Here is a 13,236-nt window from a genome sequence, read left to right as displayed (position 1 = left end):
ACAGTCACCATCTGCAGTGATTTTGGGGCCTAAGAAAATAAAGTCTGTCACCGTTTCCACTGTTACCCCATCTATTTGCCATGAAGTGAGGGACCAGATGCCGTGATCTTAGTTTTTTGAATGTTGAGTTTAAAGCCAGGTTTTTCACTCTCCTCTTTAACCTTCATCAAGAGGCTCTTTAGTTCCTCTTCACCTTCTGCCATAAGGGAACAAGTAGCTAACGTAAATAACTGAAAATAATTTCAGAAAGTGATGACGTGAACAATTAAAGGGAACAGAAATTGATAGGAGGTAGGGAGGTGGGGAGGGCACAGCTGTTATAGAGAACAGCGTCAGGAGAAATGCCTCTAGGGAGGTAGAATGTGAACAGAGCCCAGAATATGCAGAGGAGCCACGCGAAGAAGGAGAGCACACCCCATGGGGAACGCACAGCATTTTTAAAGGCCTGAGAGGAGCATACTCGATGATCTAAAGAATAATAGATGGTCACTGTGACTGATGACAGTGAGCAAAACAGAAGTTGGCACAAGATGAGGCAGGAGAGGTAAACGGGCCAGGGGCCAGGGGCCAGGTCAGATAGGGAGACAGTCACTCTAAAGTTTTATCTAGTAAGTCCAATGTCTGGGCTTCCTTAGGGGCAGTTTCTATTAATTTATTGTTTTCCTGTGAATGGATTATATTTCCTTATTTATTTGCATGCATAATAATTTTTTTGTTGTTGATAACCGGATATCTTGACTATTCAGTTCAGTTCAGTCAGTCATGCCCGACTCTTTGCGACCCCATGAATCGCAGCATGCCAGGCCTCCCTGTCCCCCACCAACTCCCAGAGTTCACTCAGACTCATGTCCATCGAGTCAGTGATGCCATCCAGCCATCTCATCCTCTGTCGTCCCCTTCTCCTCTTGCCCCCAATCCCTCCCAGCATCAGAGTCTTTTCCAATGAGTCAACTCTTCGCATGAGGTGGCCAAAGTACTGGAGTTTCAGCTTTAGCATCATTCCTTCCAAAGAAATCCCAGGGCTGATCTCCTTCAGAATGGACTGGTTGGATCTCCTTGCAGTCCAAGGGACTCTCAATGTGCTAACTCTGAAAATCAGATTTTCTCCCTTCCCAGAACTTGCTGCTGTTGTGGGCTGTTATTGTTTATGCCTTTTCTGAACTGCTTTTGTAAAGGTTATCTTTTTTTGTATTGAGTGCCCTGTGAAGTCTCTGTTCTGTTAGCTTAGTGACCAGTTAGAAATTTGACAGAGATTTCCTTCTCAAACCAAAAAAAAATTTCCCAGTCTTTGCTGATTAAACCATGGAGAGAGTCTGCCAAGGCTTAGGCCATTTACAGCTCTTCCTTAGCTTTCACTTCCTGCTTGCATAGAGCCCAGAAGTCAGGCAGAAACAAAAACTCAGAGCCTTCTCAGGAAAGATTCTTGGAAGAAATAACAAAAATATATCAGTTTAAATCTTGTCAGGTTGATAAATAACAATATACTTTGTTATCTAAATTAAAAACATCTTAATCTAATTTCATGTGTAACTTTGGACATTATCTGAAAAACTGATTGTTTAAAATATGATTTCTAGAGGTATATTTAAATATGATTATGCTCTGATGTTTGGGGAACTTTTAACTACCAAAATAAAGTAACAAAATCATATTCTGAAATTCCAATTCAGAAAGATAGCAGAAATAGTAGAAAACGATTTGAGCACTGTCCTAGTGCTTACACTTACTGACCTGTAGGCTACATGTGGGATGAGAATAAACAAAGGAAATGATTATTTCAGCAAATGAATTAAATAAGCTGTACTGAGTAATCCCAAGTGAAAGAGAGTAAAAATTTGCTTTCAACTGAAGTGGTGTTAAAGTGAATCGGATGTTAGTATTATGGTACAAGTATAAATGCTAAATATTAATAGAGACAATGAGAAAATTAAGGGAAAATATTTAGTAAGTGCAAAGCATGTTAATAATTTGGGGTATTTTCTGAGTCATATTTACTATTTATATCTCATCCAGTTTAAGATTTATTTTTGTTGATGATGTTTACCACTCTGGGCTATGTCAAAGGCCCATTGAATCATTACTTTATAAAGTTATTTCTTTTTTTTTTTCCCCACAGGAGAATTCTATCAAACCTTTTTTTTCTTTTTTTTTTTTTAATTTTATTTTTAAACTTTACAAATTGTATTAGTTTTGCCAATTCTGTTGAATGGAGTAGGCAGTTAATAATTTAGGCTTTCTTCAGTTAGATAAAGGTAGGCTGCTGCTGCTGCTAAGTCGCTTCAGTCGTGTCCGACTCTGTGTGACCCCATAGACGGCAGCCCACCAGGCTCCCTCGTCCCTGGGATTCTCCAGGCAAGAACACTGGAGTGGGTTGCCATTTCCTTCTCCAGTGCGTGAAAGTGAAAAGTGAAAGTGAAGTCGCTCAGTTATGTCTGACTCTTAGCGACCCCATGGACTGCAGCCTACCAGGCTCCTCCGTCCATGGGATTTTCCAGGCAAGAGTACTGGAGTGGGGTGCCATTGCCTTCTCCAAAGGTAGGCTAGGATCTTAAAATAACCATTCATAGCAGACTCGCAGAACTCTGAGGCCAGATTAGAAATGGTGTCCCAAGCATCCCGATGCCCGTTTGAAGTACACTCTTGGATGAAGGCCAGGTGGATGAAACTTGACCGTTGAAACACTGAAGTGGTGAGAGGCAAAGGAAAGGATTTTGAAAAACTGGCCAAGAACATGACAGGCTTTGAGATCAAAGAAATGTTTTAGGTGGTATGTGCCCTAGAGTGTTAATGAATTCATTGCTTCTTAGGCCTCCTACTTTTGTGTGTCAGAATCTGACTTTATCCTTTGTCAACAGAGCAGTCTATGTACACTTTTCTGGAATCTTAAGCCCAGGTTAATCTTGATTAAGCAGAAGTGAACCTCTATTTAATACTGATGAAAGAAAGATTTTCTTAGGTTTAAGCTGATGCGCAAGTGTGGTACTCTCCCTTTATAGTACAAAATATACTATAATTAGTGAGCACTGGCTGTGTACTATATACTATACTGTGATGCGCTTTGAATACATTAACTCACTGGTGCTTTAGTACTATACAGCCCAGTGAAGGTAGTATTATTTAACCTCACTTCTAAAAATGCAAATAGAGACTCAGAGTGTTAGTAACTTTCCTGGAGATACACAAGACCCAAATTCATGTCTGTATGACTTTGTGGGCCATTTGTAATTTCAACATGGAGTTATTGAGAGCCTCTTATAATTATATATTAATTGCTTATTCATAAATGAATCTGAGGTTATTATTATTTCTCCCGGCAATCTTGATTCCAGCTTGTGTTTCTTCTAGTCCAGCGTTTCTCGTGATGTACTCTGCATATAAGTTAAATAAACAGGGTGACAATATACAGCCTTGACGAACTCCTTTTCCTATTTGGAACCAGTCTGTTGTTCTATGTCCAGTTCTAACTGTTGCTTCCTGACCTGCATACAGATTTCTCAAGAGGCAAATCAGATGGTCTGGTATTCCCATCCCTTTCAGAATTTTCCACAGTTTATTGTCATCCACACAGTCAAAGGCTTTGGCATAGTCAATAAAGCAGAAATAGATGTTTTTCTGGAACTCTTGCTTTTTCCATGATCCAGCAGATGTTGGCAATTTGATCTCTGGTTCCTCTGCCTTTTTTAAAACCAGCTTGAACATCAGGAAGTTCACGGTTCACATATTGCTGAAGCCTGGCTTGGAGAATTTTGAGTATTACTTTACAGCATGTGAGATGAGTGCAATGGTGCAGTAGTTTGAGCATTCTTTGTATTGCCTTTCTTTGGGATTGGAATGAAAACTGACCTTTTCCAGTCCTGTGGCCACTGCTGAGTTTTCCAAATTTGCTGGCATATTGAGTGCAGCACTTTCACAGCATCATCTTTCAGGATTTGAAATAGCTCAACTGGAATTCCATCACCTCCATTAGCTTTGTTTGTAGTGGTGCTTTCTAAGGCCCACTTGACTTCACATGCCAGGATGTCTGGCTCTAAGTCAGTGATCACACCGTCGTGATTATCTGGGTCGTGAAGCTCTTTTTTGTACAGTTCTTCTGTGTATTCTTGCCATCTCTTCTTAATATCTTCTGCTTCTGTTAGGTCCATACCATTTCTGTCCTTTATCAAGCCCATCTTTGCATGAAATGTTCCTTTGGTATCTCTGATTTTCTTGAAGAGATCCCTAGTCTTTCCCATTCTGTTGTTTTCCTCTATTTCTTTTCATTGATCGCTGAAGAAGGCTTTCTTATCTCTTCTTGCTATTCTTTGGAACTCTGCATTCAGATGTTTGTATCTTTCCTTTTCTCCTTTGCTTTTCACTTCTCTTCTTTTCACAGCTATTTGTAAGGCCTCCCCAGACAGCCATTTTGCTTTTTTGCATTTCTTTTCCATGGGGATGGTCTTGATCCCTGTCTCCTGTACAATGTCACGAACCACATTCCATAGCTCATCAGGCACTCTATCTATCAGATCTAAGCCCTTAAATCTATTTCTCACTTCCACTGTATAATCATAAGGGATTTGATTTAGGTCATACCTGAATGGTCTAGTGGTTTTCCCTACTTTCTTCAATTTAAGTCTGAATTTGGCAATAAGGAGTTCATGGTCTGAACCACAGTCAGCTCCTGGTCTTGTTTTTGCTGACTGTATGGAGCTTCTCCATCTTTGGCTGCAAAGAATATAATCAATCTGATTTCGGTGTTGACCATCTGGTGATGTCCATGTCCCTTATGGCAGAAAGTGAAGAGGAACTAAAAAGCCTCTTGATGAAAGTGAAAGTGGAGAGTGAAAAAGTTGGCTTAAAGCTCAACATTCAGAAAACGAAGATCATGGCATCTGGTCCCATCACTTCATGGGAAATAGATGGGGAAACAGTGGCTGACTTTATTTTTCTGGGCTCCAAAATCACTACAGATGGTGACTGCAGCCATGAAATTAAAAGACGCTTACTCCTTGGAAGGAAAGTTATGACCAACCTAGATAGCATATTCAAAAGCAGAGACATTACTTTGCCAACAAGGGTTCGTCTAGTCAAGGCTATGGTTTTTCCTGTGGTCATGTATGGATGTGAGAGTTGGACTGTGAAGAAAGCTGAGAGACGAAGAATTGATGCTTTTGAACTGTGGTGTTGGAGAAGACTCTTGAGAGTCCCTTGGACTGCAAGGAGATCCAACCAGTCCATTCTGAAGGAGATCAGCCCTGGGATTTCTTTGGAAGGAATGATGCTAAAGCTGAAACTCCAGTACTTTGGCTACCTCATGCGAAGAGTTGACTCAGTGGAAAAGACTCTGATCCTGGGAGGGATTGGGGGCAAGAGAAGAAGGGGACGACAGAAGATGAGATGGTTGGATGGCATCACTGACTCGATGGACATGAGTCTCAGTGAACTCCGGGAGTTGGTGATGGACAGGGAGGCCTGGCATGCTACGATTCATGGGGTCGCAAAGAGTCGGACACAACTGAGCCACTGATCTGATCTGATAAATGAATCTTATACGTTAATATCATATATAAGCTATATCGTATATAATATATCATATGATATAATTTAATATCATATGTATATGATATATATTTATATGTACACATGTATGATATGTATATATGTATACATACGTATTCATATGTATGTGATATATATTTAATATCATATATAATATATATATCTTATACTTTTATATCATATATAAGTATATGATTATAATTGCTTAAATTCCCATCATTAACAGCATATATTGAGCATCTCACTTGTAGAAGACTATGCTGGATGCTGAAGATAATACTCAGTATGAATTGTGGCCCTTGCCTCAAATATCTTATAACCTAGCTGTTTATACACCAACTATAGATTTCAGAACTTGGGGGAAATGTGGTAAAAGTGTGATTAATCATGAGTCATCTTAAACAGCATTCCTTTTTGCTGTTTGGCAGTTGACTAATTTATTCACTCTATGCTTCATAATGAAAAGTGCTCTGTCTTGATTAAGGTGTTCCTACACTTAGGACATCTGTAATTATTATCTGTAGCAGACAAAGATAATGATAGTAACATCTTCATTGTTTTCTACCTTAATTTGCCTGCTCAAATGTTTCTGCAGTACTGAACAAAGAAAGTAAAAAGTGTTTTTTAATGAGAATATAGGGGTTTTGTTTAATAGCACCCGGCTTTGATATTTAGTTTTTGTTTTTATTTTTTTATATTTATTTTAATTGGAGGCTAATTACTTTACAATATTGTGGTGGTTTTTGCCATACATTGACATGAATCAGCCATGGGTGTACATGTGGTCCCCATCCTTAGCCCCCCTCCCACCTCCCTCCCTATCCAATCCCTCTGGGTTATCCCAGTGCACCAACCTGGTGCTCACCACCAGTGAGCACCCTGTCTCATGCATCGAACGTGGACTGGTGATCTGTTTCACATATGATAATATACCTGTTTCAATGCTATTCTCTCAAATCATCCCACCCTCGTCTTCTCCCACAGAGTCCAAAAGACTGTTCTATACATCTGTGTCTCTTTTGCTGTCTTGCATACAGGGTTATCGTTACCATCTTTCTAAATTCCACATATATGCTATAGTATACTGTATGATATTTAGTTTTTAGAAGGATATAATACATATTTCTATTTCTGTAAGGTATCAAGATATGGCTCTATTGATGAACTTATTTTTCTTGCTTGGTTTTTCTTTCACATGTTAACATGATTAGACGAAGATGAACTTTTAAAATTATTTCCGTGTACCCCAATGTTCATCGCAGCACTGTTTATAATAGCCAGGACATGGAAGCAACCTAGATGCCCATCAGCAGATGAATGGATAAGAAAGCTGTGGTACATATACACAATGGAGTATTACTCAGCCATTAAAAAGAATACATTTGAATCAGTTCTAATGAGATGGATGAAACTGGAACCTATTATACAGAGTGAAGTAAGCCAGAAAGAAAAACACCAATACAGTATACTAACGCATATATATGGAATTTAGAAAGATGGTAACAATAACCCTGTGTACGAGACAGCAAAAGAGACACTGATGTATAGATCAGTCTTATGGACTCTGTGGGAGAGGGAGAGGGTGGGGAGATTTGGGAGAATGGCATTGAAACATGTACAATATCATGTATGAAATGAGTCGCCAGTCCAGGTTCGATGCACAATACTGGATGCTTGGAGCTGGTGCACTGGGATGACCCAGAGGGAGGGTATGGGGAGGGAGGAGGGAGGAGGGTTCAGGATGGGGAACACAGGTATACCTGTGGCGGATTCATTTCGATATTTGGCAAAACTAATACAATATTGTAAAGTTTAAAAATAAAATCTAAAAAAAAAAGAAAAGAAAATGGGAATTGCAGAGCTGAGACTGATACCAAATGCTTGGAAATCACCCTCATAATTGTATTTAGAGACAATAAAAGTAGTGTGTCAATATGAAAAAAAAAAGAAAAGAAAAGAAAACAAAGCTGTATTTAGGGAAGATAGAAAAAGATGGGTGTTCACAAGAGAAAAAAGAGACTTAACCAAAGATATAAACAGAGGGAGAGATTAAAGAAGAAAACTCATCTTTGGGCCCTCCTCAGTGTTCCCATGGATGGAGGAGCCTGGTAGGCTGCAGTCCATGGGATCGCTAAGAGTTGGACACGACTGAGCAACTTCACGTTCACTTTTCACTTTCATGAATTGGAGAAGTAAATGGCAACCCACTCCAGTGTTCTTGCCTGGAGAATCCCAGGGACGGGGGAGCCTGGTGGGCTGCAGTCTATGGGGTCGCACAGAGTCGGACACGACTGAAGAGACTTAGCAGCAGCAGCAGCAGCAAGTGTTCCCTTGAACTAAAGCTGGTAGCTATAGTGTCATTAAGAATATTGACCTTCAGCGTGTATCTAATCTGGTTTTCAATTTTTTGTTTTTAGAAAGCAAAAGACTAGTAGTAGTAATAGTAGTAGTGTTACTTGCTTAGTTGTATCCGACTCTTTTCGACCCCACAGATTATAGCCCACCAGTCTCCTCTGTCCGTGGGATTCTCCAGGCAGGAATACTGGAATGGATTGCCATTCCCTTCTCCAGAGGATCTTCCTGACCCAGGGATTGAATCTGGGTCTTCTGTATTGCAGGCAGATTTTTTTACCATCTGAGCTATAGGGAAGTCCTTAAAAGACCTTTAAGTTGGTAAAGAATGTTACCATTCTCATAATACAATCCTCATATATTCAGTTTTCCTTAGATCTCACAAATTTTTCTATATTTGCCCTAGACATAATTGTTAATTCTAGAGTTTGATGATATTTTGGAGACCGTCTTAGTCCCTTTTTTTGTTGTTCAGTCACTAAGTCTGGTTTGACTCTTTGTGACTCTGTGGACTGCAGCACAGCAGGCTTCCCTGTCCTTCTACTATCTCCCAAAGCTTGCTCAAACTCATGTCCATGGAGTTGGTGATGCCATCCAACCATCTCATCTTCTGTCGTCCCTTCTCCTCCTGCCGTCAGTCTTTCCCAGCATCAGGATCTTTTCCAATGAGGTGGCTCTTTGCATCAGGTGGCCTAAGTATTGGAGCTTCAGCTTCAGCATTAGTCCTTTCAATGACATCAGGCCTTCCAATTAGTCCCTTTTAATGACAACCAATTAGTGAAGCTCATGAGATTTGATGACTTTCCTAAAGTTATCCAGCTAGTTTGATAAGCCCACAATAAAATCCTCACCTCCCAACTAGAGACCAATAAATTTCCTGCCCCTTCTCTATTCATCATTTACTTATTCATCTACCCTTCACTCATTCAGCAAGAGAGAAGGAAAAGGCAACCCACTCCAGTATTCTTGCCTGGAGAATCCCATGCACAGAGGAGCCTGGTGGGCTGCTGTCCATGGGGTTGCATAGTCAGACACGACTGAAGCGACTTAGCATGCAGGCATGCATTGGAGAAGGAAATGACAGCCCACTCCAGTGTTCTTGCCTGGAGAATCCCAGGGACAGAGGAGCCTGGTGGGCTACCATCTATGGGGTCGCACAGAGTCGGACACGACTGAGCGACTTAGCAGCAGCAGCAACATTCAGCAAAAGTATATTCATTATTAACCATGTTTGTGGCACCATAAAATGCATAAAAGGTGAATAAAACATATTTACTGCCCTCTGCAACAATCTATTAACAGTTAATTATAACACAAAATACAGTGAAATTATAGTGATGGAAATATGAACAAAGTGCCATAAGAATTTTTGCAGAAGAATCAGCATTTAATTAGGATTAAGAAATTGTGGTATGTTTTTCTGAGATTATACTTATCCTTAGCAAGGTTTTGATAGACATTAAAGCAATTCATTGTACAGAATTACAAAGTTCAAAGCTATCAAAGTATGAAAATGCATGATGTGTTCTGATGATGAGTAATCTAGCATGGCTGTACCACAGCACGTACAGAATCAAGATGACAAAGGAGAGGCAGATATATCTCAGATTGCCATCATGAATGGTTAAGACCAGATCAAAGTTTTTGAATTTCACTCTGTAGACACTTAGCCTATATTATAAAGCTAGAATGTGAATTCCATAAATAGAAAAAATGTTATATTCAATTTAATTTCTCCAGAGGCTACGGAGTAGGTTTTTAAACATTGGTTAATTGGGTAAGTAGAAACTCAGCAAATAGTTGGTGTGTGGATGAATGGTCAGGGGAAAATCCTCGATGGATATAGAGGTCTTTTTCATGGTCTCATCAACATTTTAGAAGATAACCTGAACCATTACAATAGTTCGTTGGAAGGCAGAGAGTTTTGGGGAAGGGTTACCACTTTGGAGGCTCTTACAGACTATAGGTAAGAGTTCATCAGAGCCTGAACTCAGTCCTGGCAGTCGGAAGGAAGTGAACAGTTGAAAAACGGTAGAGGTAGATTCTCTAGGACTTCATATATTCATTCCACAAACACTGAATGAATACCTTTTATATTTTGGGCATTAAGCTTGCCTCTGGGGATAGAGAGAAATAAGGAATAGTTTTTGTACTCAAGTGATTTATTACATTGGAAGAGAAAAACAGAAGTAATTATAATATAGTATAAGAGAACAAAAACATCATTCGTTAAGTTCTGACTTTGCATCAAGTGTTGTGCTAGGCATGTAACATACATCCTCTTATTTAATCTTTACAGCTTCACTGGTATTGTCCTCATTTTGCAGATAAAGGAAAGTCTGTTCCTAACTTGGAGGGTTCAGGCCATGTGTACAATTGAAAAGTGAAAGTGAAAGTCACTCAGTTGTGTCTGACTCTGCGACCCATGGGCTGTACAGTCCATGGAGTTCTGCAGGCAAGAATACTGGAATGGGTAGCCTTTCCCTTCTCCAGGGGATCTTCCCAACCCAGGGATGAAACCCAGGTCTCCTGCATTGCAGGCAGATTCTTTACCAGCTGAGCCATAGGGAAGCCCAAGAATACTGGAGTGGGTAGCCTATCCCTTCTCCAGCAGATCTTCCCAACCCAAGAACTGAACCAGGGTCTCCTGCATTGCAGGTGGATTCTTTACCAACTGAGCTAACAGGGAAGCCCAGTACAATTGGAAGCCAACCTACTATAAGTCTATATAAGTCAAGCTAATAAACTGCTAAGTAAATTCTACTTGGTTTTCTTGTCTTGAAAAATATACCTTTATAACAATTTGGGAGGCGAGTTTCAAATTCAGAATGCTTAAGACTCCTCAGAAGTTCCTAGCTTGTGGTATCTCTCACCCACTTCTTACCATGGCTCTACCCCGTACCTGGACAGACAGGTCCAAGCTCTGTTCACATACTCCACAAATGACCACCTCTCCATCCTGAGGACAGCATCCATCGGAAGAGTGGCTCCACTGAAGAGGCTGTGCAGACCCTGGACTCTGGCTAAGGGCCTTTGGGTTGGGGATATCAGTCTTGGAGTTGTGGTCTGAAAGGAGGGACATGGATTCTGGGTGAGGGGTATAGTCAGAGAAGGGCTATAACAGGCCTCTTATTCCCAAGTCCCCCTGCCTTGGTCTAAGAACAGTACTGGATAAGGAAAAAGGAGAAATAAGCAACCTAAGTATACACAGGTAGGAAGTGGAGCCAGAATTGTGCAGGGTTATCTAGGCGCACAGAGGAGAAGGGGCACCTCAATCAGTCAGGGAAATCAGCTGACACAAGAGTTCTGACTAATGAGTGATAGGGGATGGAAAGTAGGAGTCTGTCAGGGGGATCTTTCTAGAAGGAGTATTGTTTAAAATCTCTAAGGTGTTGGGCTGGGACGTGGCTGCAAGTGTAGAGGAGTATTTACAGCCCTTTTCCTAAGGTCCAGAAGCTGAAAGGGTGGTAGTCAGTTTGGCAGGATTAGAATTGTGCTCGTAGGGAAGAAAAATGAAGCTATGTTAGACAGTGGCCGAATCCTGAAGAGTTAAGCCTTCTTTATCTTAAAGGGACAAGAAAGGAACACAGTCACATTTAGGTATAAGGGCTGAGGGAGGACTAGAAAGCAAAGCTTTCTTCCTTGAAGCCTAGGGAGACAAGGAGTTGTTTACAGAACTAGACAGGCCAGAAGGAGGCGCAGGAAACTGGGCTTTTACTGTTGAATTATGGGTTAATAAGGAAAATGCTAGTGGAAGGAAAGAGAAAACAAGTATGAGAGAGTCTTAAAGTAGCCATATTTAAGAAGTGCGTAGAAGAGAGAGCTAGCCCAAAAGACAACAAAACAAAACCAAAAACTGAGCAGCAGAAGCTTCTGAGACAAGGAGCCTGATCTGCACGGGGTCTGGTGGGCTCAATCTAGAGAAGGGACTTTCAATTGCTGCGGGGCAGGACACACAAACAGAGGAGACGTTAGCAATCAGGAGTTGGGGTGAGAGGAGTGGAAACCAGATTATAAGGAATTGGGGATACATAATGAAGTGAAGTTAATTCAGATCATGTTTTTCGAATTAAGCTTGACTTCAAGAGGAGAGAGATTAAACATTTGTTTGACAGGAATGTAAGGTCCAGGAAAAAAATGGACAAGTCCTCTTTCTCCTCCTCTTGTTATTAGTGAAGGTGTTTATAATGCCTTTGGCTGAGAGGCTGCAGTGAAAATAGGGACTGGAGAGAGGAGTACTTCCATAAGACCTAGCCGCCCCTCTCCCCTGCTCTTCCACTAGCAGGGGAGGCCGACGCCACCGCTCCCTGCCTTTGGGCCGTCCGTCTCAGGGGACATCCCGGCTCATGGCAGTTACCACGTGAAGCCCAGGGCCTCCAGGGCACCCCGTCCCAGGTGACTCTCACCTCCAGAGCTTCAGTACCTCTCAAGACCGCCTCCCGCCCCCGGCCTTGTCCTCTCCACCCCCCTTGCCTCCATTACTCCTCTTCATGGCTTTGTCACTGTCTGACATACGTGCTCTTATTTCATCATGACTTCCCTGTCCTTGATAAAAAGTAAGCCCCAGATCTCAGAGCAGTGTCAGGCACATAGTAGAAACTCAGTACGTGTTTATTAAATGATGAACATAAAAGAGGGGGGAGGAAAATCGGTGGGACAGGATTCCAAAGCAGAGGTTGGCAAACTTTTCCTGTAAAAGGCCAATTAGTAAATATTTAAAATTTTGTTGGCCACAAACAGTCTCTACTTCTTAATACTCTTTATTGTTTTCTAAAATAATCTTTCAAAAATGTAAAATCCATTCTTAGCCCAGAGACCACACATAGACAAGCCACAGATCTGACCTTAACTTCTGTGAGAAAAAGTGAAGGAAACAGGATTAAGAACAAAGGTGAAGATGGTAGCTCTGAAAAAGGGAAAGGAGATGTCTCCCTCTAAAGACCTCCCTAAAGGGAAATGAGAAAAAAGATGAAAGGTGTGCAACACCTTTGAAGTAAAGAACAGACAAGCAAGAGAATTTATTTCAGTGACATCAGTCTCAGCGTGGGGGGGAATGAATTCTGCAGTTGGGTGTGAAGCACTTGAAGAGTAGGACAGTTCTGAGAGAACAGGGAAGCTAATTACATCGAGATCAGTAAGGAAAATGATAAACATGGTGGGATTCAGACAGAGTTGAACAACATGAATCTGTGTTGTGTTCTGGAAGACATGGGGAAAATGGGAAAAGGTAGATCCTGAGAATTATATCTTATGAAGTTTGAGTGATGCTGCACAAAATTTTAAAGGTGGTTGGCCTGGCATACTAGTTCAGAATAATATTTTGTTTTCCTCATACTCTCTTTTGAT

General features: G+C 41.0%; 1 protein-coding gene across 17 annotated transcripts in view; it reads left to right on the top strand.

Moving 5' to 3' along the window:
* The window catches only part of TBC1D19 (TBC1 domain family member 19), a 151,942-nt gene that overhangs the window by 117,745 nt on the left and 20,961 nt on the right, over window positions 1–13,236 (top strand). The gene's annotated exons all lie outside the window — the stretch shown is intronic.

This window comes from Bos grunniens, chromosome 6 (assembly GCF_055505025.1).
Source record: "Bos grunniens cultivar Pamir isolate PY7600 chromosome 6, Bosgru_T2T1.0, whole genome shotgun sequence".
Classification (NCBI taxonomy): domain Eukaryota; kingdom Metazoa; phylum Chordata; class Mammalia; order Artiodactyla; family Bovidae; genus Bos; species Bos grunniens.
The sequence above is the reverse complement of the archived record's forward strand: the minus strand, read 5'-3'. Positions and strand labels throughout refer to the sequence as shown.